The 16333-nt window shown below is 44.3% G+C and overlaps 1 long non-coding RNA gene across 1 annotated transcript; it reads right to left on the bottom strand.

Annotated features, from left to right (window-relative positions):
• Positions 1 to 263: 263 nt before the first annotated feature.
• LOC311309869 lies at positions 264 to 908 on the bottom strand. Its single transcript, XR_014630472.1, has 3 exons — positions 882 to 908; positions 610 to 769; positions 264 to 374 (listed from the first exon to the last, which is right to left on the bottom strand). It is a non-coding gene; the product is annotated as an uncharacterized lncRNA (long non-coding RNA).
• Positions 909 to 16333: the final 15425 nt, after the last annotated feature.

Below are 16333 nucleotides of genomic sequence, written 5' to 3'. Positions count from 1 at the left end.
CGTCAGCCTGCGGTCAAATTGACGAGCAGCAACTGAAAAAAAAAGAAGTTATAATTTATTTATTTTTAATTATAATAATAGGGAGAAGAAAGCTGCAGTGGATGCGTTCCAGTGTGTACTGTTTAGTGTACTAGATTTTCAGGCGGCCTTAATTGAGCAATTCACCCATCAACCCACCCTCAAGCCCATCTTCATATAATTGATTCACACCAAGGCCTGATTCATACTCACGTAAGCAACGCAAGCTACGTTATGAGCGTAAGCTCCAATACGACTCTGAGCTTGTGTGTATTGTCAGATGTAATATATCACCAGTCCAGCAGGGGGGGCAAATAGGTCTATACGGCGAAAACCATGGTGAAAGTTTAGCATCCCTATCGGAAACACAAGGAATTGCATTTGTGCTTGCATCAAGTGACAAATTTCGGCATGACACACGCAAGGAAGTCTTGCGTAGCCTTGCGAAGCTTGCATTGCTTGCGCTTATGTAGAATATGCGTAGAGTATGAATATGTAGAGTATGAATGGTCCCTAATACTCAATTCTGTCTACTCTCTGTGTCTCAGAGGAGTAAAGTACTAATCCTAGTATTTTGAGGTGCAGGCTCACCAAACATGCAGTCCTGCATCAGTGTGTCCTTGAAGGCCCTCTTCTCTCCCTTTCCCACCCAGTTAAAAATGCAGGCTAGAGTGTTTGTCATGGCAGCGGATAGCATTCGTCGGATCATGTTTTCAGAGTTGGTCCCTCCAACTAATGCCAGGCGCGTAATCTTAACAGATTAGAGAGAAAATGGTTAGTGTGCTACAGAGTACTATGTAAATGCACAGAGTATCTACTCATTTATAAATAATTACAAATGTAATGAATTTTAAGTTGTTCACCATCTTTCGACGGACTGCTTCCTCCCTCCCTGAGCTTCAGCCTCATCAAACTGCTCCTCGTTGGTGAGTGGCAGCACGATGGGGAAGTTGTCTTCTCTCGGTGACACTGGTCCAGCTCCATGAATATTCAGTTTAGCAATCTCAGTCTTTATAAACTGAATGTCACGTGAGATCTGCTTCACCTCCATACATAGCTCCGTAAGAATCTTTGTGTTTCTCATGGCAGCAATGTCTTGGGGGAAAAAAATAATTGGTTTTACATTAAATTTCAAGGATAGATTCACCATTTACACCATTTGTGTAAGTTATATGTAAGCTCTTCAAAAAAGTTCGGAAACATTATTTCAGTCAATCATTTCTCCCCTTTAGTAATAGCAATTGGTGTTGTATTTTATACCGTTGGAAAGCATTATTAGTCACCTTTACAACGAGGTACAACTTGTAAGGATTGTGCATTTGTGGAATGAGCAACACAGCTAAACGTGTGGGTAGCGCCCCCAAAGAATTTGCCAAAATCCCCTCCTCTCCCTCACTACTCCTCCTCTCCCTCTCTCCTGTCCTCCCTCCTCTCCCTCTTTTCCTCCATCCCTCTCCTCCCTCCCTGTGCCTCCTCTCCTCCCTCCTGTCTTCCTTCCCTCCCTCCTATTCTCCCCCGTCCTCCTTCCCTCCTGTCCTCCCTCCCTCCCCCTTGTCCATCCGTTCTTCCCTCCTATCCTCCCTCCTGTCCTCTCCTGTCCTCCCTCCCCCTTGTCCTTCCGTTCTTCCCTCCTATCCTCCCTCCTGTCCTCTCCTGTCCTCCCTCCCTCCTGTCCTCCCTCCCTCCTGTCCTCTCCTGTCCTCCCTCCCTCCTGTCCAATCTGTTCTTCCCTCCCGTCCTCTCCTCCTCTGCTCCCTTCTGTCCTCCCTCCCTCCCCTCCCCATCCGTTCTTCCCTCCCGTCCTCTCCTCCCTCCTACCCCCCCTCCCTCCATTCCTATACCAACAGGGGATTTTGGCAAAATACCAACATGTTTAGCTGTGTTGCTCATTCCATGAATACAGGATCCTTAGAGTTTCAAAACACCATACAGCTTGGACAAAATAACAATATAATCACAAAAAAGTTACGTAGTGCAGGTTCAAAGGTGAGATAGGTAGTTTGCTTTTGGCTTTATTTGGTAAAATTGGCATAATATCCTTTCAGCTATCAGTAACAGAAGTGCTCTGAGAATAAACTTGGATCTCCGTGTTTACCGCTGCCTCTGTGTTTTGGACTCAAAGAATGCACCGCGCCCGAATGTATTGACCAATCAGGGTCTCTATCTCGCCACACCTACCAGTCATGTTTGGAGGGAGGGACTACATCATGATTGACAGGAGGGAGGGGCGGGTTCTTTTGGAAAAGATGACCAATCGGAGGCCTTGTTGACGTCAAACTACTTACCCCACCTTTAAGTGCTTAAATTTTAAGCCTAAACTCCATGACAAAAAAAAACATGACAAAGATGGGAAAGTCACAAGGGATAGGTTTCTCAGTTCAGAGGGCATCAGTAAGGTTAAGAGCCTGCTCAGAAAAAGGTACTTGCCTTTCAACACTTGGCTTGATTCCCCTCCATATAACCTTCCCGGTGGTGTTTCTGGAGCTGAAGGGGGGTGGGGTGGGGGGCGAGGGGTCAGTTGAGTCAGGCCCGGTGAGCTGAAGCCGTGTGCATAGCTGGCACCGCCGTCTAAAAGATAAGACTCCATTATTAATTGTTTATAAGCAAGTCATGAGAACCAATGCTTCTCGAGCCTAGTGGCCCATAGAGCAGGAGCCTATATCATGTTTCCATAGCGTGAGGCAGCTTGATGGACAAGTACACCCCCTGGACATGAGGCTAGTATGTCGCAGGGACTTACCCCAATCCAACCCTTGATACTGAGTGCCAATCAGGGAGATATCGGGTACCTTTTTTTTTTTACAGTCTTTGGTATGACAGGTATGTCAGGGATCAAACTCACTAACCACAAGGCCACTGAGCAACATTTAAGATGAGAAATACATACCATTCCTTGCTTGCTCTGATGGCATAGCGTAGTAGGGGCTGGCGTTACATTTTGGCGTTCCTAGAGAAATAGACAGAAATAACAAAATAAGGCAAATGAACACTATCAAAGTTATCATCCATGAGCACCATATGGCAATTGTACCTAGCTCCATAGGGTTACTTTCCAACTTTAGATAAAGGAGGCCTGTGGGATGAACACACTTGAATACTGAGTGAGTAATTAAAATAATAGTTTACCACCTAACATAAAAAGTCCACATAATAGCCTATTGGTCTACTTAATAACGAGGGTTGCAAGTTGCAACACACACCTGTCATTAGGAGGTGCTGGTCAACTACACAAACACTATAAAAGAATAAAAAAGTTGGCTGACGGACTGAAACGTTGGTCATATGGCAGCTACAGTACATGAGTACGCTGACTTAAACCATTGGTCTACTTACCATCATTGCAGAGGTCCACTGACCCCAACTCGGCCAAGTAGCTTCCACATAAGCCTACAATGAGAGAATACAAAACATGAACTATGAATGCTGTAACTCGGACAATGGACATTTACATACTGTCAATCCGGAGGTAGTAGTGTGAAGTGGTCCCCTTACCATTATTAGCCTGGCCAAATGACGGAACGTCCTCCGAGTTGCTTCCTCCAGAGGCTAAAAGGGAAGAAAAGACATGAATAATGGATGCTTTTGAACACATATCACGACTGATGTTTTTGACGGAGGAACTAAATGCTTGTAAATTAAAGCTCACATGCAATTACATTTTGTTTCTTTAATTAGTTATGACATACCACTGCTTGCCTTTGGGGTTGGTGCTGAGGGGTACTGGCTGGATTCTTGCAGCACTGTAGTAACAAGTGGAATTATACATGACAATATGTAGGCTACAGTAGGTGTAGCAGTTAGTGCCATAACTGATAGGTGTCACCACTGTACCTGGAAAATGGACATCAGGTGGCTTGACAAATTTTCTCTTGACACTGCCTGTTTCTTGCTCCTCATCCATGTACACAGGATTTGGCCTGGAAAATAAAAAAATAAACATTCAACGTTCCCAGCAATTGAAATAAGGAGCCCATGTCAGGAGCTCATGGCCTGTTTCTGTAGAATGATGCAGCTTGATGTTCAAGTACACAGACATGACACTAGTCTAACACAGGACTGACATCCAATCCAACCCTTGAGTCTGAGTGCCAAGCAGGGAAGAATAGACCAATTATTGGTTTAAAAACATTGAGATTGGACGCGCAAGTGCCGGTTGCATGCATGTCCCAACAGATCCCCAAGCCTGTTTTAGGGAGAGCTGGTTTCAGTTCATTCAACCTCCTCCTGTATGTTGACTGGACAGGTGCTGCACAATGGTGTTGCGCGCCGATTATCAACGATGTACAAGCTCACAACACACCGTGGATGCGACCGTTGTGAGCTTGTAGGTCTGCTATTCTCGGCCGTTCTCTGCACACAAAACCATCACGCACAGAACTGGGAAAGCAAGCAGACTCTGGTGCCATGGTGAAGTGAAGCGCTCCCTCCGTATGTCTCGGCTATTGACAGCGAATGGAGGCGGGGTTTGAACTTATTTTTTACTTATTGTTTACACACAACAGAAACCAAGGATTATATATTTCAGGAGGGAACAATCAAAGTAAATATCCTAAGCCTTCTTCCTCTACACTGCTCTACTATCAGGCCTACCAAAGAAAGCAATCTCTAAGCTACAAATAATACAGAATACTGCAGCAAGAGTCCTCACTAAGACTAGACGAAGGGCACACATCACACCAGCGTTAAAATCACTACACTGGTTACCAGTCAACTCTAGAATAGACTTTAAAATACTATTACTAGTCTATAAATCTCTCCACAGTCACTCACCAGAATATATTTCAGACATGCTTGTTAAAGTCCAGGTTAACCCAGTTCAAATTTTTGTTATGAGCTTCACACACCACAGGAAAACATGTCATTAACCACCCAGCCAAATCTGAGTGATTAAAAATGTCGCTAAGTATATAAAATAAGGCTTCAAAATCGGTTAAAAATCAGCAGCATTCTCTGGTCTGAGACTGTGGGGGCGTGTCTGCTGGAGGCACCGAAGCCACACCCAATTGCGTGGGGAGGGGGTGTGGAGGGAAGAACCTGTCAAATAGTACCGTTCTCTGGTCTGCATATTGTCACACTGGCACGCCGTCTCTTTTGTGGTAGGAAGGCACAGCTTTGTGAAAACAGAGGAGTTGAAATTACACTTGTCTAATGAGTCAAACGCACAGATGCTTCCTCCTAACCTACCTCCTGACAAACAACACAGGTAAAACTGTAGCTACTCTATACCAACGCGCCAGTGTTACCCTTAGATGCAAAATACAAAAACAGGCAACGAGGAATGTATGAGTCTGTCCCTATTTTCTCCCTGCCACCTCCGGACCCATTCCTATCCCCCCCAGGCGATCCTGTCGTCCCTTGGGATCAATGGAAAAAGTTGTTTAAAATGTACCTTTTAGTCACTGGCTTGAACAGCGCTGATAGCGCGAAGAAGCGTACACTACCGGAGTTGATAATCGGGACAGACTCATCCACTCTCGTTGGCAATGTTATGTGTGAGAATAACGAGCACTCGGCTTCAACTTTCCCGCAACATATCCAACAGAACTGGAATGTTCAGCCAGTAGCCGCCGAGCACCGCTTCACTGGAAGAGGGTGCGTCTTTCTCCAGCTGCAGCTGGTCTAACCATTCCCCTCGCTCCCGCCTCCCGGTCTCCCGCTGGAGAAATATACTGTAACCATTACCGGTGAACCCATACGCACATCAGGTGCCACAAATATGGCAGGCAGTTTCTGTATAGTTAACGCTTATAGTCATAATATATCATCCGTAACGTTATTTGGTGGGTGGTCGCCTGGTCGGTGCTGCTAGCTATGTTAGCTAGACTAAGGTTATATACACACTCCCATCTGCAACAAGCTACATAGCTAATGTTAGCTATAATTCCTCCTAAGATTACATATAATTCATCATAGCTGACATTACCACATAAATGTCAAGACACATTTTGTAGATTAACGTAGCAGTGTATTTTCCTATTGCTTACGTTACCTAGCTAACGTTATAACGTTAATTAGCTATAAGCACACAAGGCAGCGGTGTAGGCACCAAAGGTTGATGCGACAGGAGGAGAATGGAGGCCGGGGAGGGAGATGGTTGGCTCTGCCGAATTCACCAGGACCAGTCGTGAGTCCGTGAAACCCAAACGCCTCATATTATAATTGCAGAAGCTTTCGGGAGTGAAATGTTTGCTGCAGAGGCGGGCGCTAGCGGTGACAGACTCTGTAACACCATGGCTCTTCAAAAATGCTAACCATTTGCTTCTCATTTCAGCTTTACTCGGGAGTGAAAGAAGGAGATCTTATCATCCCATTCCTGCTGGCATCCAGGAAGGATGCATTTTCGCTTAGTTTTATGCATAGGCATTGCTAACTAAGAAAAACTAGCTAATTCTATACTGTTGGTTAAAACTAGCTTATTCTAGACTCAAGATTGAGCAGGAGAACCGAAGATTCAAATCCGTTCTAGCTTTATATAGTGTTAGGGCGGAGATATGCTAAGAACACCGCTCTACGTCATCCGGTACCGTTTTAAGCCCGCCCAGAAAATCCAGAAATCAAAACTGGTCAAAAACACAAAACTGGTCTAACTTCACAATTCAGTACTACACATGGTTCATCCCATTTTTACATGTTATCAGCAATGCATCACTAACACAGAGAATGTGTTTTCAAGCAAATCTCTGATTTTGGTTAACTGGGACTTTAAGTACATGCCAAACAGACCACTTAGATCCTCAGGCACTGAACTTTTAACAGTTCCAAAAGCCAGGACCAAGAAACATGGAGAGGCAGCTTTTAGTTTCTATGCCCCCAACCTCTGGAACACCCTACCGGAGTGCCTAAGAAGGGCTGAAACAACGGAGGTCTTCAAGCGAGACCTCAAGACGTACCTTTTCGACCTAGCCTACAATCACTAGCTAAGACCCTGAGATTCAGAAAGGCAGCCTCAAACCTACCTGTGAATCCTCTGTATACATTGATACTTGTCCTGCTATGCAATGTATGTATATCAAGTAGTGTACAGAAGCTGGTTATCCTGAAACAGGCTTGTTCTGACTGTTGTGTTGCTTCAATGACTCAGTGTGCTACTAACCGTTTTTCTGTCTCCCCTAGTGTCCCTCTCTCTCCCTCCTATCCTCTAACCAGGTCCAGTGTCAGCTGCGGAGCTGTGGATATCGTAGTATTTAGTACACACACACACATGTACACACAAGACACACATCAGTCCACATCCGGCTTTGGCCTGGACCTGATGCTCTTAGCCTTTCTTGCTCTTAGCCTTTCTTGCTCCAAAAACTTAATTTAAACTTAATTTACTATTATTTATTGTTCTTTAAATGTTCTTAGCCATTAGACAAATATATTCCAGGAAATTGCCCCAGGTTGCCTGTTTCAATATCTGTGTGGTCTGAATGACTATGTGCTACTAACCCTGCTCTGCCTTCCCTCTGCCTTCCCTCTCCCTGGTGCCTCTCTCTCTCCCTCCTATCTTCTAACCAGATTCAGTGGATGCCCCACTGTCACCAGCAGACCTCACGAAGTCCGATAGATACCCGTGTCTACTGTGGATGATGTAGCATGTCCGTAGAATATTCTCTCCCCTATGATGTTTTTAGCCTCTCTCACTCTGAAATGTAATTCAATGCAATGTATTGCTTCATAAATGTTCTTAGCCGGTAGACAAACATACTCCTGGAGCTTGCTCGATCGCCTCGTTGAGAGGGGTCAGGGAAGAATTTTTACAGCTCACTTATCTGGCCCCCGGGTGATTACTGTTTTTTTGCTTCCCTCTGGAATATGTAGAGAGTGGGTCGTATGCCCACCTCCCTTGTTCTCTGTAAAGCGCATTGTGTTGCCTCTGGGTATGAAATGCGCTATACAAATAAAGCTTTGATTGATTGATTGATTGATACACTGGGGGTGCTGTGACCACTTTTCCATTGCATCTTGTGAGCGGTTGGGTTCTTTTGGTTCCAGCCTGTGCACGCATACTGGTTCTTATCAGTGTGACGTTGTCTGATAAGGTGTCTATTGAGTTAAAATCAGGCCGGATATCGAACCTGACCTCCTAATCTCAGGGTGGACACTCACCACAAAGCGTATAGGTGTAGGCTAATTAACCAATACATTAAACACATTTGGTTGAGGAATTCAACTGTACCTTACTCTTCTTTTCCCACGTGCATCTGCTTCGTCCTCCGAGTCCAGATCAGTGGTTGGACATCCAGTATTCACATACTTTTCTTCATTTCGTTTGGCCTTTTCAAATGAGTCTGTAAAAGAACAAGCAGAAAATAACAGTATGACATTTCTTAATAAGTAGTCATTGTCACAAATTGAATTGACAAGCCTAGATATGGAACAATTCACATCAGACAATAGTAATGCAATGACTACTTACCACAAGTCATCAAGAGCCGGACATTCTCATATGTGGTCCATCCTTTATGGGGCGTCATATGTTCCTTAAGGGCCTTCGAATAATTTATGTTTCTGGGGGGCCATAACAATGTACCTTCTTTTGGATTGAACCAGCTGGCAAGAACTGTTGCAGCTCCGCCATTTGGAAATAGTGCAACAGCCCAAAGCACCACCTCACTTTCCATTCTGTATACAAAATCAAAATAACCAAAAAAACTGCTCATCAAATGTCATTAACTCGCTGGGCTGGGCTGAGCTGGGCTTGACGTGGACTGGGCTTGGCTGGGCTGGACTGACTGGGCTTCACTGGACTGACTGGGCTTGGCTGGACTGACTGGGCTTGGCTGGACTTTACTGGGCTGGGCCGCCGGTATGCTACTGCATATGAGCTATTGGAATAGCGATGAGGCCATTTCCCTCTGACTCTGGATACAGAACACATTTACGTTTGATACAACCAAGTTTACCAACCCCAATATTGTCACGCAACTCTCTAACCTTGTATGTACCTATGCATGAGGACTCACAGGGATATGTGTAATATGATTCTTGTTGTCTGAACCTTTTGTACATCACATAGACCTCCTCTTCTGCCTGGACTATATTCTGCACTACTGCAATAGAATCTCCCACCTCAATACAATTATCCCCCTGCTTTGTAGACAAGCTAAAACGACTACTGGAGACCTTTGTGTACTGTACAGCAACACTGAAATATTGGGGGAGTGGACCATCAGTATGAATGTTCTGTAAGACTGGTTCATCTGTTGATAATGGAACCTCAAAATGTGGCTGTTCTGACAACCTTTTGACCACCTGTTGTAGAGGTTGGTGTGGCTTGCGTAAAAGATGCTTTATTTGGCCAAGATAATTCTCAAAAGGGAATCCTGAAACATTATCTAAAGGTCCAAATTGCTTGTATTCATCGGCTAAATGTATAAGCTGGTGTACACTGAACACAATCTCATCCCTGCCATATAACTGTCCAAAGTGTTCCACAAAGGAAATCATCAATCTATGCGCAAATTCAACCATTTGGCCAGAAATTCCAGGAGACAAAAACAAATACATGGCCACTGAAAACAACATGAAGTTGTCATAAAGCTCACTGGGAAGACAATCCTTCAGAACTACAGGGCCCCAGTACAATATGAAGGATCGGAGCTCTGTAGCTTTCCAACGATCCAGCTCATTCAAACCTCTTGGCTTGCGATTGAATTCACAAGGGGTGTGGGAATGTAACCCCCGCAGTTTGCTTGATATACTGTTAACAGTTTGTGAAGGAAGCCTAGTGGCTAGATTGCCCTTTAACCACATATTCAACAGTTTTCTCATCACACCAAGACAACAGAGGTGCATATAATCAATTGGAAATGAAGAAACCATCTTTACTGTTCCTGTTAAAGGACTGAGTGTTTGTTTCAAGTGATGTTCCTCATCAGTCATATCACAATAACTCGAGTCTGTCCTGAGCCTGACATTTGTTTCAGGATAAGTCATTTTCTTCCTCCACAGACCGTATTGATCACACTTGTCGCATCCTGAATAGCCATTATGTGACTTGACATTCTTAACGAAGGCTCTGGCTGGAGCATCACACACAAATGAGGAAACCAGTACTTTCAATCTCTTACCATTATGAACAACGCCACTAGCCAGTACATTTTTAAGGTCGCTAACAAATTGCTGCAAATACTCAACAACACACTTGGGCTTGCTTAAACCACAAAAGATACCGACAATAAATGGGGACTTAGTGTAATCACATTTCAGAATTGCAAGTATAGGCCAGAATTGAAGTCTTGAACTCCTAAAGAGGGGGAGACCATCTATGTTGAACTGTAAAGTAAGAGTTCTGAGGTTCACTGGTAAACTCAAACATTTCAATCGGGAAAGTATTCCTCTCACCAAACCAAAATGGTAGTACTCGCCACCTTGCATTTGAGTGGTTGCAACATCAGATTGTGTTCCAAGCAGAGTTCTTCCATCTTTAGGGAGCCTAGGGTGAAATAGCTTTAAGATGGACAGCAGAGCAGACAAAGCAACCAGACTGATTGAGTAGGATGTTGCCCAATATCTTAGTCTCCTTATAAGCAGATCCTTACTAGGCTGAGGCTCGTCATTGCTGTCGGAGTCAGAATCTGATTCAACTTCATCATTCCCAGCCACACTACCATCTGTATGATCGTTTTCCATTTGTACGTGATCTGATTCAACTTCATCCCCAGCCGCACTACCATCAGTATGATAATTTTCCATTTGTACATGATCTGATTCAACTTCATCATCCCCAGCTACACTACCATTTGTATGATCATTTTCCATTTGTACATGGGAAGCTGGCGGTGTATCTAGTTGGGAAACGTGAGAGATTCTGAAGGGTGGGTCCCTATTCACACATGGGTCTAAATCTGACCTTTCATTATGAAGAGTTTCCTCATATTCCTTGAGGATGTCTTTCTCTATATCCTTAACAGTTTTTATTACTCTACGTCTTTTCGACCAATAAGACGCCATCTTAGGTAAAAAGAGGTAGTGCTAATTAAAAGAGGTAAAGAGAGGTAGTGCTAATTAAAAGAGGCAAAGAGAGGTGGTGCGGTGCCAAGGGTTGGTGCTGGGCTGACCTGGGCTGGACTGACCTGGGCTGGCCTGACCTGAGCTGGACTGACCTGAGCTGGACTGACCTGAGCTGGACTGACCTGAGCTGGGCTGACCTGGGCTGGACTGAGCTGGACTGACCTGAGCTGGGCTGACCTGACCTGGGCTGGGCTGACCTGGGCTGACCTGAGCTTGGCTAACCTGAGATGGGCTGTACTGGGCTGACCTGAGCTGGACTGACCTGTGCTGACCTGGGCTGGGCTGACCTGAGCCGGACTGGGCTGACCTTGGCTGGACTGACCTGAGCTGGACTGGGCTGACCTCGGCTGAACTCAGCTGGACTGGAATAACCTGAGCTGGACTGAGCTGAGCTGGACTGGGCTGACCTGAGCTGGGCTAACCTGGACTGACCTGGGCTGGACTGACCTGGACTGGACTGACCTGGGCTGACCTCAGCTGGACTGGGCTGACCGGGGATGTACTGTGCTGGGCTGACCTGGGCTGGGCTGACCTCAGCTGGACTGGGCTGACCTGGGCTGCCAGTATGCTACTGCATATGAGCTATGCAGGGCTGGACTGGACTGGACTGACCTGAGCTGGGGCTGGGCTGACCTGAGCTGGGTTGCGGCTGGGCTGGGCTGACCTGAGCTGAGCTGGGGCTAGGGCTAGGTTGGGGCTGGGCTGACCTGAGCTGGGGCTAGGTTAGGGCTGGGCTGACCTGAGCTGGGTCTAGGTTGGGGCTGGGCTGACCTGAGCTGGGGCTAGGGCTAGGTTGGGGCTGGGCTGACCTGAGCTGGGGCTAGGTTAGGGCTGGGCTGACCTGAGCTGGGTCTAGGTTGGGGCTGGGCTGACCTGAGCTGGGGCTAGGGCTAGGTTGGGGCTGGGCTGACCTGAGCTGAGCTGGGTCTAGGTTGGGGCTGGGCTGAGCTGGGGCTGACCTGAGCTGAGCTGGGGCTGGACTGACCTGGTGCTGGGGCTGGACTGACCTGGTGCTGGGGCTGGACTGACCTGGTGCTGGGGCTGGACTGACCTGGTGCTGGGGCTGGACTGACCTGGTGCTGGGCTGATGCTGATTAAAAGAGGTAAAGAGAGGTGGTGCTAATTATAATACTTGGCCTTGTAGTGAATCCCCTTGACTTGTAGTAAAATCCTGAAATTAGAGGAAACAAAGCAGAATAAAAAAATTATGCATAAACCAACAGTAAAAAATATATATCAGCATATATATCTATGCAACAATTGTATCTAAATATCCTATATGAAGCTTTAACTTTACTAGCTAAAGCCAAGTTAGCAACCAAGAAGGCTGGTTAGAGGATACCACTGTTAGCTGACCAAAAACGCACAACATAGTCATCTATGCACAATTTTACCCAAATATCATATATGATGTTTTAACTTGACTGTATCAGACCAAATTTGATGTCATGTCTGAAGGATGGTAGATTAATTTCCGTTAGATAGCATGCCTGCCGCGTTAGCTAGGTGCTAGTACAGGCCTACACATGTTAGCTAGGCACCTAGGAAGACCATGATGCTAGCACTAGCTAACTTAGTTAACAAATGCTAGCACTAGCTAACTTAGTTAACAAATGCTAGCACTAGCTAACTTAGTTAACAAATGCTAGCACTAGCTCAAACAAAAAACGCACAACAGCCATCTATGCACAATTTTACCCAAATATCCCATACGATGCTTTAGCTTGACTGTATCAGACCAAATTCGATGTCATGTCTGAAGGATGGTAGAGATTTCTTACGGATTTGTGATTTCTTTGACTCCTCTTCGTATGGGGAAAATAAATGGCCGTTGGAACATTAAATGCAAAAGTTTGGGGACCTCAAGTCCCGTGAGATCTGGTTGGTCTCGCGAGCTGCGCAAGGTGGAGGGAGCACCACACATTGAAACAATGTCAATTCATTGTAGGGCATTTCAACATTGAAAAACCAGCATCTATATTAAATTGATTCAACAACACTTTTTCAATCGTTGAAATGGTATCTGGTATGGAGTCAAAATGAGGCCAGAAAGCATTGTAAATGTAAGTGAAGTATTGTAAACGTAAGTGAGGTATTGTAAACAAAAAAATATGAATTGTAAATGTAAGTGAAGTATTGTAAACGTAAGTGAAGTATTGTAAACAAAAAATATATAAATAATCACTTAATTATTAAAAAATAAAATAAAAATTGCATTTACGATACTTTTTTGCGTTTACAAAACCTTTTCTGCGTTTACAACACTTTTCTGCCTTTACAATACTTTTTCTGCGTTTACAAAACTTTCTTGCGCTGCAAAACATTCTGGCCTCTCTTTGACGTGGGGGCGGGGTTAGATGAGTGGCGTGTCCAGAGAGGAAGAGGCGGGGTTTCGGGATGCCCACCGAATGTTTTGCAGCGCAAGAAATGTTTTGTAAACGCAGAAAAAGTATTGTAAAGGCAGAAAAGTTTTGTAAATGCAGAAAAGGTTTTGTAAACGCAAAAAAGTATTGTAAATGCAATTTTTATTTTATTTTTTAATAATTAAGTAATAATTTATATATTTTTTGTTTACAATACTTCACTTACGTTTACAATACTTCACTTACGTTTACAATACTTCACTTACGTTTACAATTCATATGTTTTTGTTTACAATACTTCACTTACGTTTACAATGCTTTCTGGCCTCATTTTGACTCCATACCCAAGGCCTGGCCATTTGGCCACCGCGTAGCATTGTGGGATATCCTGTCTGAATTTTGAAATTACGCGCCAATGGTAACAGAGGGACTAACGTTATCAACGCAACGTCAGTCTGTCATGACTGGAACAATTCACTTATCAGGTATGTGGCATATTTTATAAATATATGGATATATTAATATGCTTGAGTATCATAACGACTAAGCTAGCTCAAATACAATATTGAACTAAAAGGAACAGCACAAGTGATCAAAGGAAACCCTGTCTAAACTATCATTAGCTAGCTAACTCGGTCGCGGGCTATCACCTAGCATGGATCAGACACCAGTGAGAATTTTATCGGTCGAGTAGCTTGCAAGTTGCCATAGCTTGGGTCGTTATTGCATTGATAAGCGTGTTACAGGGCAGGCTGTATTCTATTTTGACTTCTGCTTTGTAGCTAGTTAGTTAGCTAACATCAGCTAGCTATGTTAATTTGGCTAATCTAGCTAACGTTCATTCACGAAAATTAACATAGATAAGATAATTTACTGCCTAATGTTGCAAAGATAACGTAAGCAATGTTAAATGCAGTAATGTTTTCACAGGTATGTGGAATGAAATTGAGGGCACAGTGGAAGATTCAGGGGTAGGCATCATCTCACTTTGTTACATTGATTAACATTGTGTAGTGACTTAGATCTGCTGAATCTATGTTGAATGATAGACATAGCCTATTTGAATCTATGATGAATATTATGAATCAAAGTAGGCTAGATAGTAAAATAACTGTCTCGGTCAAATTATCTTGGCACCTGTCTTTTTTTCTTTTTTTTAAACTGACGTGCCAGATGGTTTGTATTGTTTGTAAAATACTTGGCGGGTGGTTGGATGGACTTGGGATGTGATTAGACCATCTGTCTATCACGTGCTAACTTAAACCGCTGTCCTCACACCTAAATCCGCCCAGCGCAGTATTTCCTCACAGAACGCTGATTGGTCATTTTTGACCGTGACCAAACGTCCAGCCTGATCTGCAAGAGAAACAGAATGTGAGCTCACAAGAGCAGGATGGTCTCAGAAAAACGATTAGACTAGCCACTTTTAGTCATAGTGGAGGAACCAATGGTATACATTTCACCCACCTGTGCATCTTTTTTGTTGTAATGACAATACAATATGTGCTTTGACCTCATTCTCTATGAACATCACAGATGCAGCGGTGACCTGAAAGAAGCACTTGTGTCCAATGGTGTTCTGAGCAGGTTAGTGACAACATAGCTTTTGTTAATCTGAATGAAATACTAAACCAGTTGATTATGAAATACATGGATGTAATCAGCTGCTCTGTTACTTTCTGACTTCTGAACTCTTCTGAGTTCCTTTTAGAGAGATTAGTGGGGCCGCTGGAAAAGTTTGATGTAGGATCATTACTGCTGTACGCTCCACCGGTTCTGTCTGCTTTCCTCTCAACAGGCCTGGGGTGCGTTTCCCAGAGGCATCGTAGCGCTACGTTCATCGTAAGATACGTCGTAAGGTCCCCCTCTAGGTGGCGCAGCGTTTCCCAGAGCCTTCTTAGGCTAAGGTGTACCTTGGCTAAGGAGGCTCTGGGAAACATTTCTTCCCAAGGTACATCGTAAATCGACCTTACAATGTTCCTTCCGAAGATACATCGTAAGTTCTCCCTGGAGCCGACATGCTGTTTCCCAAAGCCTGTTTAGCCAAGGTATACCTTAGCCAAGGGATACTTTCTTAAGGGCGGTCTGAACTGTAAGGTGTCCCTTGGCGAGGCGTTCCGTTCATCGCGTTATAGTTATATGTAACTGTAATCTAGATTACATATTTTAAATTGTACTCTAACGGATTACAGTTACTGTTTTTTTGTAATCTGATTACGTAACGGCGTTACATGTAATCCGTTACTCCCCAACCCTAATTGCACCACAGAGCCATCGCGCGCTGGCCAGGCTGAAAGCGCTCGTCAGACATACCAAAGTCACGGACCACGGCAAATGCAGGTGGGGCATAAGGTTCGCTCTGACTGAGGGCGAAGCACAACCTAGGCTCCAGGAAAACAGCACCGCTGGGATTTAAACGCATGATCACCTGCTAAGTAGACAACAAGCAACTAGCAACTTATAATTCAGGGGGAAACTGAAGGAGACCAAATGGGTTGAATAGTACACTTATGAAGGACGCTGATACATGTACACATACTGAGCTAAGGAACAGTTTGTTGGTTGGTTAATAAAGAAGGTACTTTTAGAAAGGAGAGTTGCAATATAGCGCACATCTCTCTACCCTACCTGCGTGAATTATATCATTAGTGTACACAAAATTCAATTACATTTAATGATGAAAAAAATGTTTTGTAGCCTACATAACACATCACAGGAATGTTGTGATTTAAAATTTAATTGAGCCAAATAACATATAGGGACTATCCATAGCCTTCACTCTGTGAACAACAACAACACCATTTTCTTATGTAAAGGGATAATTTGGTGACATGGCTTTTCTGGCTGTCTTTATATAATGTCAGATAGCCTACCAACAGATATCCTGGCGAATTGATTAATCCAATGAGGCCATCTAGATGAATAGCCAAAGATTCTCACAGACACACTCCAGA

Source organism: Borostomias antarcticus (assembly GCF_949987555.1).
Source record: "Borostomias antarcticus genome assembly, chromosome: 5".
Classification (NCBI taxonomy): Eukaryota; Metazoa; Chordata; class Actinopteri; order Stomiiformes; family Stomiidae; genus Borostomias; species Borostomias antarcticus.
This window is presented reverse-complemented; position numbering and strand designations above follow the sequence as displayed.